The sequence below is a fragment of the Dasypus novemcinctus genome, chromosome 3, assembly GCF_030445035.2.
Source record: "Dasypus novemcinctus isolate mDasNov1 chromosome 3, mDasNov1.1.hap2, whole genome shotgun sequence".
Lineage (NCBI taxonomy): Eukaryota > Metazoa > Chordata > Mammalia > Cingulata > Dasypodidae > Dasypus > Dasypus novemcinctus.
Window position 1 is genome coordinate 5,723,356 of NC_080675.1, and position 18,351 is coordinate 5,741,706.

At 39.4% G+C, this 18,351-nt stretch overlaps 2 long non-coding RNA genes and 1 other non-coding gene across 3 annotated transcripts in view; all 3 read right to left on the reverse strand.

The window, feature by feature from the left end:
* Positions 1-10,452, reverse strand: part of LOC105744759 (uncharacterized) — a 29,376-nt gene extending 18,924 nt beyond the window's left edge. The window contains exons 1-4 of the long non-coding RNA XR_011648257.1: positions 10,371-10,452; positions 7,597-7,683; positions 6,373-6,430; positions 4,527-4,628 (exon numbers count right to left, since the gene is read on the reverse strand). This is a non-coding gene — a long non-coding RNA (uncharacterized lncRNA). The remainder of the gene's footprint in view (positions 1-4,526; positions 4,629-6,372; positions 6,431-7,596; positions 7,684-10,370) is intronic.
* On the reverse strand, positions 6,898-6,969 carry LOC111760711 (small nucleolar RNA SNORD113/SNORD114 family). Its single transcript, XR_002794323.1, has one exon. It is a non-coding gene; the product is annotated as a small nucleolar RNA SNORD113/SNORD114 family (small nucleolar RNA).
* A 1,337-nt stretch (positions 10,453-11,789) lies between the features above and the next one.
* LOC139438624 (uncharacterized) lies at positions 11,790-18,195 on the reverse strand. The gene is made up of 5 exons (XR_011648258.1): positions 18,107-18,195; positions 16,651-16,732; positions 15,684-15,771; positions 14,902-14,987; positions 11,790-11,922 (listed from the first exon to the last, which is right to left on the reverse strand). It is a non-coding gene; the product is annotated as an uncharacterized lncRNA (long non-coding RNA).
* Between the last annotated feature and the right edge of the window lie 156 nt (positions 18,196-18,351).

The following is an 18,351-nucleotide window of genomic DNA, read 5'->3' on the forward strand; positions in this document are numbered from 1 at the left end:
CCATGGTGGCTGCTGGGTTTGGGGAATGGGAGGAAGAGATGTGATGTGGAGGTTATTTTCGGGACGTGGAGTTGTCCTGGGTGGTGCTTCACGGACAATTACGGGACATTGTAGATCCCCCCAGGGCCCACTGGATGGAACGTGGGAGAGTGTGGGCTATGATGTGGACCATTGACTATGGGGTGCAGTGATGCTCAGAGATGTACTTACCAGGTGCAATGGATGTGTCACGATGATGGGAGAGAGTGTTGCTGTGGGGGGAGTGGGGGGTGGGGGCGGTGGGGTTGAATGGGACCTCATATTTTTTTAATGTAATTTTTAAAAATAAATAAATAATTTAAAAAAATAAAAAATAAAAAAAATAAAACCTAGGGGGTAGGTCATTAGGAGATAAGAGGAGGTAAGAGGAGGGGTGACATATAGAGAAGTTTTAATTAGCAAAAATGTAAAAGTGTAGAAATGGATAGAGTTGATGGTAACACATTAGAGTGAGTAGCAGCTGGTTTATAAAATGGGATTGTGGCTGAAAAGGGTAGTCTAGGATGTAAATGTCAATTGAAAGAAAGCAAGAGAATGATCTAGGAACTAACACAGTGAACTCAGAGGTGGATGAACATAGTAGTTGATGGTTCAGATGGCAGAGTGTGCTTCTGTGAACTAGAGCAGATGAACATCAATAGTGCAGGGCAGTGGGAATGTGGGGGAGCATGGGAAAAATAAAAATGGTGTGACCTATGGACGGTGGTTAACAACAATACCATAATATTCTTGCATCAGTGCCAAAGGTGTACTGTGTTGATAATGGGAGGGTGGGGTGTGGACATGGGAAGAGTGTGCCAAATGCATGCTATGGACCATGGCTCATGGTAATAGTTTGATGGTATTACCTCATAATCCATAATAAATATTCCACTACAGTGTAGTGTGTTGGTGAAGGTGTGTTAGTACAGGAATTATACAAATGTGCATGATTGTTTTATAAGTTCACAATCTCTGTAATAAAAATATACTGTAAAAATAGGGTGCATTTTGGGAAAAATACACCAAATGCAAGATATGGGCTACAGTTAGTAATATTTTGATGATGCTTTTGCATAGTTTGTATCAAATGTTTCACAACAATGCAAGGTGTTGGTGGTGGGATGATGTATGGTACCCCTGTATGATGCTATGTATGTTTATTTTTGTAAGTTTACTTTTACTATATACTTAATGTTTATGTATATCCATGTGTGAATTATATGCTTCAATAAAAGAAAAATAAATATATACATAAAATTCATCCCCCAAAAAAAAAAAAAAAAAAACTCCTCTCCCAAAGGAAATAACCAGGTCTCTTATTTCTAATGGACTTCAGAGTTTAAGTTCATCATAAGCTTTGATTCACACATCTCAGAATGCTCTAAGCTTGATCAACTGTTTATTGCTTTATTGATTCACTAGTGAGAGTGAAATCACTAATGATAAGGTTATCAATTCTCATGAATTCTCACGAAGCAAAAAACCCAAGAACCAACATCCTTGACTACTACTACTAGCTGCTGTTCATACACCCTTTTCCCACGGAGCTAAAAGATGAAGATGCTTTTAGCAGTGGACCTCGGTGTTGCACATATAAATTACTCGACATCCGTGTTGCGTGTCGGTTCCGTGTCAGCCACTGGTCCGGGTTCAGCCCTGCTTCCTTAAAGATTGTACGATGAATAACCAGTGAGCCGTTACCTGACTCCACCACTAGGACCCTGACCCTACCGCCCACCTTCCCTTAGGGCACCATCCTCCAGATGCCCCCTCAAGAAATTAGCAGCCTCGCTCTTTAGCAATGAAGGGATATTTAAGTGAGCTGAAATGCAAGAACAACACAAGTGCAAAGCGGCTCTGAAGATAAATGAAACATGCTACATCTTTTTATTTTTTTACTGGCTTTTAGTAGAAACTAATCAAATTAATCACAAACCCCACTTCAGAGCACCTTCCCATCTTCAGCCCATGTGTGGGGTTCTTTGGATTTATTTACGAATATATCCACTAATAATACTTTTGAAAAACCCCAAACCAACCTCCAAACCAAGAACATCAGTGCACAGGAATCTCTCTCCTTACCCATCGAGGGCAAAGTGGAGATCTTTAAAGAGACAACGGTTACATCAGCTGGGGCATGCTCACTCCAAGACGTAAAATACAGACTTTCAAAAGAAAGAAAGAGCCTACAGTTAGGTACTTTTCAGTGGATGTTAGTCATGAGGTACTAGATTAATTATAAATTTGTGTCATCTCCTATTCTCATCGCTGTCCAAGAATGGCACTCCTTATTTACTGACTAGTTTAATTTTTATTTTTAAGTAGTACCTTAGCTATCATAAATATGTCTACACACTCCCTATTAGTAAACTTAACAGCTGGGTGATTGCTTTTAAGTGACCTCACTGGTACAAGATTGGATAAATGTAAATTCTTGTTTAATGGCATATTCTTTCACCAATGATGCAAGAATCTTTCTACATATGTAGTCAGATTATTCATTTATTTATTCACGTACATAATTACACATGAACTAAACTAAATACCTACTCATTTTTCCAAAGAATTGCTACATGCAAATTTCTATGTGGACTCTACCCGAATGGGAAGTGACCTGGAGCATATTTCTTTATCTGGACAACACTTGGGTATAAAAGGGAAAACATTAGCTTTGGTTCCGACCACATATTCCTGACTGGCCCATGACTGCCTGCCTTTGAATAATTAAAACACATCAATATCAGTGAAAAACAAAACACTGGACAAGAACATTTTATATTTGTCTATAGACTCATGGCCCACAGGCATTATCAACTAAATCCTTTCTTGATTTTTAAAAAATAAAACTCAGTGAATGGAATTGGTGTAATCCTAATTATAGTCATGTGACACATTGTCAATGTTGACCCAGTACTTCCCAATTAAGCAACTGCTTATTTACGGAAACTTTTTTTCCCCTTTTCTAACTAAAATAACCAAAGAGAAAATCAAAGCAACAACATGAACTGGTTCAGTATATCTGTCCACACTGTCATTAGGGCAAGGGTTAAGGGCTTTGACCTACTTATCTTACGGAATTTAGTGTATCAAATAAGCATTAAGGGTAATCTTTGTTTTAATTAATGATTTCATAATTAGTTCACTGAGTGGGCTTCCTTGTCTTCACTCATTTCCACATTTCTTTATGCATTCATGAGTTCATTTCCCAAAGAGTTTATCTTGTCTCTTTCTGAAATGGACCCTGATTTCCAGATAAGGATTAATCACATTTTAGATTAGGACCCAACTCCCTAACCCAAGACTCATCATTGGTCCAGGCTTTGCACTCTTCTCTCCTCAGTCCCTCATCATTTTTTTATTGATTCAGTCACTGATCTAATCAGAATATAACCAATACGTATCTATTGCAAAATCCAAGAAAAAGGTCCTTGATATTACTGAATTGTGTCCATATGCTTATGTCACTGACAGCTATTACACTAGATCTCTTTGTTGCAGTGGCCCTCAGTGTGGTACAAATGAACCAAGCAACATTCCTTCTTCCTATCAAGGCCCTATGATCATTGGTCCACGCAGATCCCTCCCTTGATTAATCTGTCTATATTTTAAAGACGGTACAATAAGCAACCATGCAACCACTTCTCAGTTCAGCATTTTGAAGGCAGAAATGTTGAAGTCAACTGCAGTAGAAATATTAAAAAGAGTAAACAGCTCTGAAAAATGTATGAAACACCCTCCCATCTAATTGTTTAGGGATATCAACTGTGCAAAATGGAATTAAGCATCATAATCCTGGCTTTACAATATTCCCATCATTGGTAATGCACATGATTTTTTAAATGGTATAATCGTTATGTAGCTATTTATTGCACTGCAGTATCTCAGTGCACACCTGTGGACAATTTCCCCAAACCAAGAGCATAAACTTTGAATGTTACTCCCATCAATATTTACGCTCCTGAAACAGAGCTTTTGGTCAGGAGTTCATCATTAGATATTGACTAAAGCAGTGATGGTGTAGTAACTAAAGCAGAAAGTATGTTCCCAAAATAATGAAAAAGCAGAAAGGTATTTTTAAGGGTCAGTCAATGTGGAGTTGTAGATTAGATAAAAAACTTGCTTCATTTTGCTGTCCGGAGAATGTCATTGCTTTCTAGTTACCTATTTAATATTAATTTCAAACAATATAATGAGAACCATTGAATCCAAAACACAATCCCATAAAAAAAACAAGATCAATGGCCAATATAAATATCTTTATACTTTACATAAGTAAAAACTAGATTTTCCCTTTTTTTTTTAAAGGACCTTCCTTGTGCAGATTGGATAAATTTAAATCTTTGTGTCAGGGCATATTCTTAACAATAGCCCATGCTTGACTCTACTTTATATACAGATTCATTCACTCATTTGTTTACTTATTCACTGATTCATTAATTACTGGCAGAGTACCAGCATACTTCTAAAGTATGGATATCAGCTGTGTAAAACAGGATAATACTTACCTTATCGCATAACAAGTCTGCACATTTGGGAAGCAGATGGGGCTCAAACGAGAAAGTCTCTGCCTACCACATGGAGGACCCGGATTTGATCCCTGGGGCCTCCTGGTGAAAAAGAAGAAGAGAAAGCGTGCCTGGGTGGCAAGCCAGTGCCCACATGGTGAGCCAAGTGCCCACACAGCAAGCGGGTGCCCACACAGTGAGCCAGTGCCCATGCAAGTGAGTCACGCAGCAAGATGACGACGCAACAAAAGAGAGATTGAAGGGAAGAGCCAAGGTGAAGTGCAGCAGAGACCAAGAACTGAGGTGGCACAAGTGACAGGGAACCTCTCTCCACATCAGAGGTCCCCAGGATCGAATTCCAGTGAATCCTAAAAGAGAAAGACAAGAAGAGAAGACAAAAAGAGAGAAAGAGATACAGAAGATCACATAGCTAATGGACACAGACAGCAAAAACAGCAGGGTGGGGGCAGAGGCAGGGAAGAAAAAAAAGTCTGCACTTTTGCCATCTTTTAAATAATATATGTACATATTCATTCACATATATATAATTACATATCATTAAATGTCATTATTATCATTAATTGCCATATAATTATAATTCACAGGAACAAAACCTTGAAAAATATTTACTTTTGATCATATCCTCCTTTCTCACAGTAAACTAGATTAAATCCATCATAAATTGTGTCATAAGACAAAATTGGACCATCCTTGGTTCCATGATGGCTCTTTTTTTTTTTTTTTTGCAATTAGTTAAATAATTTTTTATTTTGCCCTTTTCTAAATAAAATAAATAACTGACAATCCACCCTCAACACATTATGACAACATTTGATCTTGCATTCCTCTATTTGGTTCCTGCTGAAGGGGTAAATGCTGTGATGTGTTTGTTTATTTTACTACAATTCAGCATGTCAGAAATGTGTGAATAACAGCCCTGGTCCCACAGTGTGCTCTCTTAATTGAGCAATGTATGGTTTTCCCTGTCTTCATTCATTCCTTCATTTCTTTGTTTATTCATACATTAATTCATTTGTTTAAAAAAATCCACATCCACGGAACACAAAGGTTCAAGAATGAGAGCCTGAATATTCCCCTCTGCTGCCATGGCATCTTTACCGTGAGGGAATACTAGTGGACCCCAGAATTCAAGCCGTCAGTGAAAAGCTTTGACTCAGATAACCCAGGATGTGTGTCCCAAATAGGTACTTCCATTCTTTCTAATTCACTATCTTCCTTTCTGTATTCATTCTCAGAGGCATAAATTATAATACAGCCAATGCCCACCAACCAAGACTGCCAAGATCAAGAGGCATGGTCGTTACTAATTTAAGTCCATTCGCACTTTCCCACAGAGGTAAGACGTAATCTCGTGCATCAATGTACTGTAACGCACCTCAGCATGGCACGTATGGATTAATCAACAGGTATGCTCATGTCAGTGCCATACTGATCACTGTTCTTTGCTTATCTCCCTTTTATTTAAATTTGTCCCTATTTTCAAGAGGGTAGAAGGAAGAACTCTGAACCATCACGCTCACTCTCAACTGGAACAATGAAATTGTCTTCACCTTCCTATGTTTTCCACCCTCAACAAATTGGGAAAAAAAAAAAAACCATGATCTTTATCAAGGGAGGAATATCTAAAAATACTATGTTGCCAAAATGGAATATTATTGCCCTAAAAATGATTAAGCATAAACCTTGGTTTACAACCTATTCCCATTCTTTTCTATGCACGGTATTCTTTGATTTTGTATATACGTATAAGGATTTTTTAAAGTTCCTGGAACACCCACAAACAAAATCTCCAAAACAAGAAGATGAACTTTGACAATTACTTTACCCACAGACCGAAGTCTTCATCGTTAGAAAATGATGGAATCAGCTGTGGTGTGTTCATTCTGGAGAAGAAAAATCCAAGTTTAAATGATATTCTGGCTATATTAGATATTATTCATAAACCTAGGTCATATCACATTCTTCTTATTGGTGTAAGAACTGCCCTCCTTTGTATTTATCAGCTTATTTTATTTTTAATTTAAAAGCAGAGGTGCAAACTTGGTTGATTCCAACCCCCAACCCAAAAGAATTCCAAGGTGCATGGCCATATATTCTCCTCTGAGTTAATAGTCTAATGATCACTTTTAATGAACTTTATTCAGAACCAGTAGATTTAAATCCTGGCCGTAGCCTATTCGCACCAATGATGCTCGCTTTAAACTCCTTGATGACTTTATGAATCCTTTCATTCATTTCTTTCACAGCCTGTAAACCAACCTTATTATTTATCTGTACCCAAGAACTAGATCCTTGGCAGTCCTGAACTGTCCTAAACTCCCCTTGCAGGGAATAATTAGGTCTCTCTTTAGTGGACCTCAGAGATTAGGGTTTAATCAAAATTCTTGATTCATATACCCCAGAACTGCTCATCATTGATCCATGTTTGACAGTCTTCTTCATTTACTTACTTATACACCACTTGATTGTTTAAGCAATGTTTATTGATTCCTTCATTCATTATTTCACTAATTAAAATAAAATAATTCCCAAGAAGTCAGAAAAATCCAGGAATAAGATCTGTGAATAATGCAGAGAGCTACTTATGGGCTCACTGCCCAGAGCTCACGGTACAATCTCTTTTTAATTGGACTCATATCGATTCATCAGTAGCCTCGCTCATGCCCCCCAGAAGCCTCACTGTGCCCCGCTTATTATTTCAAAGACGATGAAATGGACAACCATGAGCCGACCACCGTATCCCAACAAGAACATTGATCACTCTTTCCCTGCTCCTAGTGCTCCTCCATGACTTACGATGGCTCCTCATCAACAGAACTGTTTGAATGTGGTACAGGAATCACATAGGCTATTCAGCAGCTGTGACAATGAACTTGGCTTTAAATGGACCTCAAGTGTACTAAAATGGATTAACCTTAAGCCTTGGATCATCACACCGCCGCCAGTCCCATTCCAGGGATCAGAGCTCTTTGATTTATTTTACTTCTGTTCATAGCCACTTAGCCCTTTGAAATAATCCCATGAACTAGGAAAATAAACTCCTACTCACAGGAATCCCTTCGCTCCTCATCTACTGAAGTGACAACCAAAATCTTCATCACTGGATAAAAAACGAATCAGATTTGCTGGGTCGAATCTGTGGAGGAAAAGGCAGATTTTTTTAAAAAGTGAAGAGGCGGTGCAGGATTCGATTTTGTAAAAGTCCTCAGTCCTGCCAAAACCTTGGTTTCACCACATTCCCACTAGTGAGCCAAGAATGAACCTCTATTTATTGACTCATGTAAATATTAATTTATATAAACACAATGGTCACAGTTGACTCTACTTGCTAGCAAAAGAATAAGAACTACACCTGTTCTAAGTGCTGTCACTTAAACCCTACCTTCATAGGTACCTGCCTAGATTTTCTACCCCCCCCCAACAACTCCCTTGTCTGTTTGCTCATCGTTTTTTATCGTTGTTTGTACTCATGGTCTGCTCATTGTTTTTGCTCATTGTCTGCTTGTTATTTTTTTTTTTTTTTTTTTTTTTGCTAGATGTGTGCTCATTGCCTGATCATTGCCTGCTTGTTTTTTCTTTAGGAGGCACCAGGAATTGAACCCAGGACCTCCCATGTGGGAGGCAGGCACTCAACAGCTTGAGCCACATCTGCTCCTAGATTTTCTTTTTATAGGCCTTGCTTGTTTATTGATTCATTCATTCATTGACTAATAAATCTATAATCAATAGCCAGGAATCACAAAAAAAACAAGAGTAAGATCTATGAATAATACTAATTTCTGTCTTTAGGATAATATTGCACAAGCCCTTCAATCCTCATGCATATAATGGAATGTTACTCTGCCTAAAAAAAGTAACGAAGTTTTGATACGTGCCACTACATGGACGGACTCTGAGAAGAAATCACGGTGAGTGAAATAAGTCAGACACAGAGGAGCAGACATGGCCTGATTCTACTTCCATGGAAATAGCTCGAATATGCAAATTTATAGAGACAGACAGGAGAGGGCAGGTTACCAGGAACAGGGAGAGGGTTGAATGGGGAGTCAATGCATGATGGGTGCAAGGCAGCATTTCTGCTATATAGTTGCCAATGAGCAACCAACCATATGCTAAAAAATTAGATGAAACGAACAAATTCCTAAAAACACATGAAATAGCTACACAGACTCCCCAAGAAATGGAAGACCTTAACAGACAAATTACAAGCAAAGTGACTGAACCAGTCATCAAAAATCTCCCAACGAAGAGAAGCCCAGGACTAGATGGCTTCACAGGTGAATTCTATCAATCATTCCAAGAAGAATTAATATCACTTCTACTCAAACTCTTCCAAGAAACTGAAGTGGAACGGTCTATGAAGTCAACATCACCCTAATATGAAATCCAGACAAAGGTATTACAAGAAAAGAAAATTACAAACCAATTTCTCTTATGAACATAGACGTAAAAACCCTCAACAAAATACTTTCAAATTGAATCCAACAGCTTATCAAAGAACTATACACCATGATCAAGTAGGTTTTATCCCAGGTATGCAAGAGTGGTTCCAAATAAGAAAATCAATTAATTTAATACATCACATCTACAAAATAAAGGGGAAAAAAAACACATAAGCATCTCAATTGATGCAGAAAAGGCATTTGACAAAAACTCGGCATCTTTTCTTGATCAAAAAAACACTTAAAAAATAAAAATAGAAAGAAACTTTCTCAACATGAAAAGGGCTTATATGAAAAACCTACAGCTAACGCCATATACAGTGGTGAAAGACAAAGCTTTCCCTCTAAAATCTGGAACAAGACAAGGATGCCCATTGTCACCACTGTTACTTAATACTGTACTGCAAAGCTATAGCCAGAGCAAGTAGACAAGGAAAAGAAATAACTGGCATCCAAATTGGAAAGGAAGAAGTAAAACTTTCTCTATTTGCAGATGGCATGATCCTATATATAGCAAGTCCCCCCAAAATCCACACAGAGCCAATAAAATTCAGCAAAGTGGCAGGATACAAGAACAACAACTAAGCAAGTATCTAGGAATAAAGTTAACCAAGGATGTAAAGAATTTATACATAGAGAAACAAAAAACAAAAACAAAAATATTACTAAAAGAAAAGAAGATCTAAAAAAGGGAAGGGCATTCATTCCATGTGGATTGGAATCAAAATTCCAACAGCCTACTTTGGAGAAATGGAAAAGCCAATTATCAAATTTATTTGAAAAGGTAGGCCCGAAGTAGCCAAAAACATCTTGAAAAAGAAGAATGAAGTTGGAGGACTCACACTTCCTGACTTAAAAGCATATTACAGAGATGTTCTTACCAGGTGCAATGGATATGTCACGATGATGGGAGCAAGTGTTGCTGTGGGGGGAGTGGGGGGTGGGGGCGGTGGGGTTAAATGGGACTTCATATTTTTCGAATGTAATTTTTAAAAATAAATAAATAATTAAAAAAAAAAAAAAGAAGTTTTCACATCCCCTTTTAATCAGGATTATAGGACCTGCTCTAGCAGCAGACCTGAGGCCAGGTATAAGAAAACATTTGATGATGACAGTTTGGGTCTAAAATACTTGTTTCATGATATAGTCATCATCATAGTGAAAATACAAGCTTCGATATACCTTAAATGAAATAATCATCCATGAAACAGTCACTAAAGGTGTTTTTTTAAAATATTGTGCTAACATATAACATTAAATTTGCCATATTAACCAGTTTAAGTATATAATTCATTGGTATTAATTACTTTTACAATATTATGTATCATCACTACCTTCAATTTCTAAAACTTTTTTTATCACCCATAAAGGAAATCTTTACCCATTTTGTTTTTTCATTATATCTGTTGATGGACACGAGTTGTTTCACCTTTTGGCTATTATGAATAACATCATTATGAACACTGAAAAAAAAAAAAAGCATATTACAGAGATACAGTGGTCAAAACAGCATGGTGCTGGGACAAAGATATATACATCTACCAATGGAATTGAATTGAGAGTTCAAAAATAGACCCTCACACCAATTGTCAACTGATTTTTGACAAAGCTGCCCAGTCCCCTCAATCAATAATCTCTTCAACAATTGGTGTGTGCGATAACTGGATATCCATATGCAAAAGAATGAAAGAAGACACCTATCTCAAACTACATATACAAAAATTAACTCAAAATGGATCAAAGATACAAATATAAGAACAAGGACTAAAAACCTCCTGGAAGAAAACGTAAGGAAGCATCTTCAGGATCTCCTATTAGATCATGGTTTTTTGAACTCTATACCCAAAACACAAGCAATGAAAACAAAAGATAAATGGGACTGCCTCAAAATTCCTAACTTTTGTGCACCAACACCCTTTCTCAGTGACAAGACAAGCTGTTCAGTGGGAGAAAATATTTGGAAACCACATATCCAGTAAGGTTCAATATCCAGAATACATAAAGAAATACTTTCAGCCACAATGCTGTATTTTCTAGAAGCTACATTTTTTAAAAGCAAACATAAATATGTGACATAAATAGTAATAAATCTATTTTATGTAACTCAATGGATCTAAAATATTAACATTTCAACATGTAAATAATATAATTAATGAAATACTTTACACTCCTTTTTTTTTTTTTTTTTTTAGTGCTCATTCTCCAAAATGCTGCATGTATAATATTTTACACATAGACCCCAGCTCAACTCAAGACTAGCAATACTCCAAAGGGTCAGGAGCCATCTGTGGCCAGTGGCCATTGATTGGACAGTCTATATGTCTATACGCTAATTTCCCACAGTGATAAACTAGGTTCCTTTCCATAACAAATCTCAGTATGGCATAGATGGATCAATCCACTAACTCTCTTGCTTCATAGCAATGCCACAGGTATCACTGGCCATCCTTGGCCCTCTCTCTTTTAATCTGACTCTATTTCATAGAGGACACAATTAACCACCATATTCTTCCAACAATAGAACACTGATAACAAATTTCCACTTACTAGGTGAAATGCCCTCATCAAGCTAACAGCATGGGTCTTTATCAATGGAGGAATGCTTAAATCAATGGTGGTATAAAATTAATATGGAATATTAAAATGCCAATAAAATGGCCTCAATCTACTTTTTTATCTTTTCTTTTTTTTTTTTACTTTTTTTTTATTTTCCATCTGTTTTTAAGGGAAGTGAGTTATGTTAAATTAGATTCATAGCACATTCTCAGTCCATGTGTGGTTTTCTGTGATATCAACAACACACGAAGTCAATCAATCATTTCTTTTAAATAATAAATTCAATACCCACGAGCAAACCATCCAACCAAGGACAAGAACATTGATTGTCACTTACACTTTGCTCCATCTCCTCACCCGTAGAGGTAGTGTCCCTCCTGTAGAACAGAAAGCAGATGTAAAAAGGGGAGAAAGGCATTAGATTCGATCTTCTTAAATGAAAATCAGTTGTGAAGTACTGTATTAGCCATAATCCTTGGTTTGTGCCACCTTCTAAAACTGACCCACGCTTGGCTCTCTTTCTCACCACTGGTCCACAAACAGCACTGCCAAAATTGTCACCACTTACATTTTAAAAGGTTGTGTCTGTCTGAAAAGTAAAACTCTTGGCCCAGTTTTCTATGTACAGAACTCAACTGAGAAAGGGTGGCTCCAAGCCCTTTTCAGATGTGTCCAAGAAGCAGGTGGCGATGGGAGAAGTTCCCTGAGGATGGCTCCAAAGCCACAGAGGACAATGGAAGGGGAGCTACTCCAGGGAGGACAGCTCCCCCCAGGGAGATCCCAGCAGGATTTCTGAGTTGCAGTGGGGCGGGATTGCTCCGTGCCACTCATTCTTTCCCCCTCCAAACGAGAGGGGTTATTACAGTCATTCTGCCCTGCTTCCAAGTGGTATGTTTACAGTGGGGGGACAGGCAATCTGGCTCTTGAGTTCATAGGTCTCTGGATAAAGAGGAATCGTTTGAATTCTATTACTAATTTATGGGACTTCTGGGCTGTTGTGAGGTCGAGGATGACTGTAGTTCATGTGTGAGCACGAGGTGCATGAAATGTGGTGGGTTCTGTCACTGATCACAAGTATTTCCTCCCTCCCCATCGTGGAGAGAATGTTCTTCCCAACCCGCCGATGTGCTCCATTGCCAAGGGAAAGCGGGTGGACGGCACGTAAGGCAGGTGCAAGCAGAGGTTTGAAATGTGCTGTGGTTTTGCTTGGCCTCTTGAAGTTCGGCCCTTCACCACGAGGGGAGCATATCCCAGACAACTACACTCATTTATCCAAGGACCCATTGGAAGGCAAGTGGGGTGAACCAGAACCCAACCCAGAGTCTGGAGCACAAAGGCTGAAAGGAACCCGCAGGCCTTCACGTGAGAATAACTATTGTGTTTGCTATTGTGGAAGTCACTAAGCTTTGGGGTTACTTGTTGCACAGTAATGTCAGAGCAAAGACTAATGCATCAATTTTCCTCCTTTTATTTTTAGGAATGTATTCATTTATCCACTTTTTATAACGTACTTCATAAAATCACCATGACTGCTCCATCAACTACAATTTTTAGATTATATATATAAATAAAGATCTTATATAATAACTATATATTAATATAGTGAATAGGTAAATAGAGATAGAGAGATGACAAAGATAGATGGAAAAACAGAGACCTTTAGAGAATGGGCGTTAGTTGTACAGAAATAGGTTAACCTAAACATTTGGTTCCTGATATATTTTCACTATTGGCCCATGCCTGGCCCTCAATATTTATTGACAATTAGTTTCACTGTGCGTACAGTCCTTGCCAATAAATGTAAAAGTATGGACAAGAGCTGTGCTGGCTTGAGCCAATCACAAACCTTGGTCCACGTCACATTTTCATACTTGGACTCTGCATAGACTATTATTTATTGATGAGCTTTTTTGAAGCAAATAATGTCATAATACAATGACATAATCCATGAACCCACTATTCAACCCATCAACTAAAACTCTGACAATAACTTTTGAACCTCTCCCACCAAGATACATAACTCTTCAATATATGAGAAATAATTCAAGTAAACTATGGGGCATGCATTCAAGATAATACTAAAGAGTTGATGGAATAAATCTATCATGAACCAAAGACATTCTGTTGATCAGAGCTCTATTGAACCAGATTAATCATAATCTTTATTTCAGGGCATCCTCTCACCACTGGCCCATAATTGGTCCTCTTTTATTTAATTGTATGTATTGGTTTATCTATTCCTACTTAATATTCAGCAAATTTCCATGAAACAACCACCTACCCCTACCCAACTGTCTAATATAGTACCCACTAGCCACAAGAACATAAATTTAAATTAATAAAAGTTAAGTAAAATTAAAAATTTCTCATTAAAAAGTTCTTCGTGCAAACTAGCCACATTTCAAGTGCTCAATAGTCACATGTGGCTAGAGGCTGCCATATTGGACAAAACAGATTACAGAGCATTTCCCTCATTGTAGAAATTTCCATTGGACTATGCTAGTATATGCTTCTTACCCTTAGAAAATAGCCTAGAACTTCTTCTAATGAAGCTAAATTAGAGTAAGCACCACCCTTAATTCATGAAACATTATCATCATTAGTTTACGCTTGTCCCTCTTTTATTAGACCATTTATAAAGAAGCTTTAATGAGCAGCCATAAACCCAACGTCTTACTCCTTGAGTAAAACACTGACATTTCCTTTCATCTCTCTGGGCTCCTTGCTCAAAGAGTTAAGAGCCCAGATCTTTATGGAGGAATGTTTAAAGAAACTCTGGAACATACACACAATGAAGCACAAAACAGCTGGTAAGAGGAATGCACAGCCGAATCAGCCTACGCTACTTTCAGGGCAGTCAAGTGCACAGACCTGAATAACTGCAAATCATTTAATATTTGGGTCATTCTCATCATTAGCCCATGTCTTGGCCTTTCTTTTATTTTGAACATTTATTTAATTATTTATTTGGTTCTAGTACTAAAATCAACCTCCAATGCACCACCAAGCAAGAAAAGACTATTGACTACTTACTCCATAACCAACACATTTTTAAATGGATCTTAACTACAGAAATTTGGATTAGTATTAATTCTGAGTTTATGTGATATCATTGGTCCATGTTTGGCAATTTTCTTATTTTATTCATCAATTTCTTCATTCATCTATGTAGTTATTCATTTTCCATAGGAAAAAAAAAATGGACATCCTCAAACAACCCTCCAGGCAAAGATTAAGAATGTCTATTGGGGAGCACATGTAGCTCCAAGTGGTTGAGCGCCTGCTTCCCATGTACGAGGTCCTGGGTTTGAACCCTGGTACTTCCCAAAAAAATAAAAAGAACGACTATTACTTACATTTTTCTCTCTGTATCTTCTCCACCCAGTAAGAATCAGATCCTCATAAGCACTACGGTGTGTCCATTCTATGCAACAGCAAGCAACTGTTAAGAAAAATGAACACCCTGGACAGTTTTTAATGGCTCTCACTTGGGTAAAATTAGAACTGAACTAGTCTGCCATAGTTTATGGCACGTTATCCTCATCAGTCCATGCTGACTTTTTAAAATTTTACTTATCCAACTTTCAAAAATCATTTTTAAAAAACCCATGAAATCACACTATGCAACAAATAGAAAACTAATACCTTACATCCATGTGTACTTCTCTCATTGAGTTAGCTGAAATCATTATCAGTAGTGAAATGTTTACATAAACTATTGAACATAATTTAATAGTAAAAAGCTACTAAAAATAAATGAAATGACATAGATCTTGTTTTTAACATTCCTCAGATTTATAGAATTGTTTTAATCATGAGTCTCAGGTCATGGTACCTTGTCTTTTCTAGTCCCTACTGGACGCTCTTTTAGTTATTAAAATAAGTGGTTTATTTTAGTAAATCAACAAACCTATGAATCCAACCCAAGAACAAGAGACACTGACAAATTATCTGTCCATAGGCTCATCTCCCAAATTTCATAACATTTAGGCAGAATAGAATGGCTCACCCATGGTTCATGGTTCTGTGTCATCTGTGGTCCTCACTTGGCCATCTTTGACTTCCTCTATGGGTTCACTCATGTTTACTAATGCAATAAACACCCAACCTCAAAACAACCCAACTAACCAGGACTTACATGGTTGGTCCCATGTTGGTCCATGGCTCATGCCCCACAGAGAGCATGGCCATCAAGAGCGTCCTGAGCTCAATCCAGGAACTCCATTCTGCAGAACACAAAGTAGATATTAAAAAGGATGAAATCCCCAAGGTATTTTTTAATGGCCATTTGTTAGCAGCTCTGGACTTATGATAATTTCTTTGGTTCATCTCACCACTGTTCCAAACACAGCTCCCATCTTTTGTATGTATTCAATTATTAATTTTTATTATTACAATGAAGAAACATGAATTCATCATTATTCACGATGACAAAGAACATCCACAGATCTTTCTCACGAAGGAGCAAGCCCAGATCTTCTTCCCAATGTTGTCAGAAACAGAGCTGGAGTAAAAACCTTTGAGTCCAGATGTAAACTCATCACTGCTTCCTGCCTGTCCAGTATAGGATTCTACTTATTCTTTTAAATACAATACACATGACTCCAGCATGAACCCCAAACAGAAATAGTGATTACTACACTTAGGTCTGTCTACATGCTTCTTGTCCACACAGCTAAGAGCCTTAAAAAAAATACTATTGCACAGAACTATACTCCTTCTATCAGAAAACACTGTCTTCCTTGGCCCTTTCTTGGCCCTCTTTTATTTTGTCACTTATTTATTTATTTTGTCTCTTTTATTTTGTCACTTATTTCATCTAATTCACTCATTCGATCTTTAACGGTACAGCAAACAGTGGAAGCCACCACTCCGCTCAAGGCCAAAGGCTGCTCTACAGACTCGCCATATGCTTCTTACACTCAGCCCCAATGGGCCAGAACTTTTTTTTGTTTGTTTCTAATAATCATAGCTGGGTAACACCGGACTACTCAGAATCCTGGCTTCAGAACGCCTTATTGTTCTATGCTTGGCCTGCTTGAATTTTATTTATGCATTCATTCATTTTTTAACCATTCAGCGAACATGCATCGAGTCCCACTTACATCTCTCTGCACAGAGGTGAGAGCCCAGATCTCCACACAGCAGGAAAAGCCCAGCGCGCCCACTCTGTGGCCAACAAAGCCCCTTAAAAGGAAAGAAGGGTGTGGGTTTTGTTAGCCGGCCTGGGTTACCAGTGCTTTGCCCAGAAGGCCTTCTCACAACTGCCCACTCCAGGCCTTTATTCCGCTCAACACTGTAGAATTAATCACAATCTCGGTTCGTGGCCCACTCCCTCATCGTCCTAACTACTCCTCATCCCACTGCCCACGCCCTGCCTCGACCTTCATGGCCCCTGAATCTCCTGGGCACCCTTCCCTCTTTATAAATACAAAGTTCCATCGCATGTACTTATTTTCTAAAACTGCCTTGTTCCCAGCTTTGTCCATTTTTCTTGTTTTTAGTAGTACACCAGGGACTGAACCCAGGGCCTCATACCTGGGAAGCAGGTGCTCAACCACTGAGCCACATCAGCTGCCCAATGGGAGTTGGCCCTTTCATCTGTGTGTCCTTAGGAGGTACCAGGGATTGAACCCTGGACCTCGTACCTGGGAAGCAGGCGCTCAACCACGTGAGGCACGTTGGCTCCGTTTCAGTTGTTTTGATGTATAAGCTATGGGCCAACTCACTGCTCTACTCTAGCTGCCCATTCCCTGAGAATCCTCAAAGAGGCAGAATTCCAGGTGAGCTGTAGGCAGCCAGGTAAACCCCATCAGCAGAACGAAGGAATGGAAAAGAGGCTCACTCCAAACCAGGCTCCTGGGCCCGCAGCCTTGTGGGAACCCCAGGCAGCTGCTGTCATCACCTCCCTTGGCCTGGCCCACCTCTGCTGCTCCTCGGCTACCCAGCCTGGTAGAGAAACAAACGGCCTCCAGGCTCAGGCAGGCTCAGGATGTGGGGCGTAGACGGGCCCAGGGGAGCAGGTCACTGGGACCTGTTCCTGTTTGGATGGGGCATCGAAGCTGCGCCAAGGGCCGCTGGGAGAGAGAAAACCGTCCAGGGGAAAACCACCTGAGGGCTCCTAGAGGCTCCGGGAAGGGTCCCTGGGCTGGGCCGGGCGGAGGCGGGGCCCTGCCCTGCCCTGCCTTATCACGATTTTAATTGTAATTTAAAAAAATATTTATTGAGTGCTCGCCAGATAGGAAGGTCTTTTCTAAGCAGTTTACAAGTTTTGAGCCGTCTACCCTTCAACTGCCTGTTTGTAAGGCACTGTTGATACCCCCACATGACAAATGAGGAAACTGAGGCACAGAGCTAAGACTCTGCCCCAGTTCACACGCCTAGGAGAGGCAGAGCCGGCATGGAAACCTGCAGCATCTGGGATGTGCGGACTTTGGGGAAGGAGACACCGCCCCTCTCTGAGCCCCAGGTTGATGACGGTCCCACCTCCCAGGTGGGGGGGGTGGAAAGCAAACAGGGTGAGCCCAAAGACCCCCCACAGCAAGCAGGGTTAAGGCTTACCTCCGGGGTTCGGCGAAGCGGCTCCAAGCGGGCCCTGGCATCCGTCTGCTGGCTGCTCCTCGCCACAGGCCTCAAATTAGACATAATGACCCTAATTAGCCGGCACTGAGCAAACGCATACTCTGTACCCGGCACCGCGCTGACTGCCTCCTGTGCAGTTCCAATGGGGCCCCCTGCACTTACGACCCTCTGGGCTGGGGCACCTCAGCATTTTCCCCCAGCCCACCCCAAAAAGAGAAAGGCTT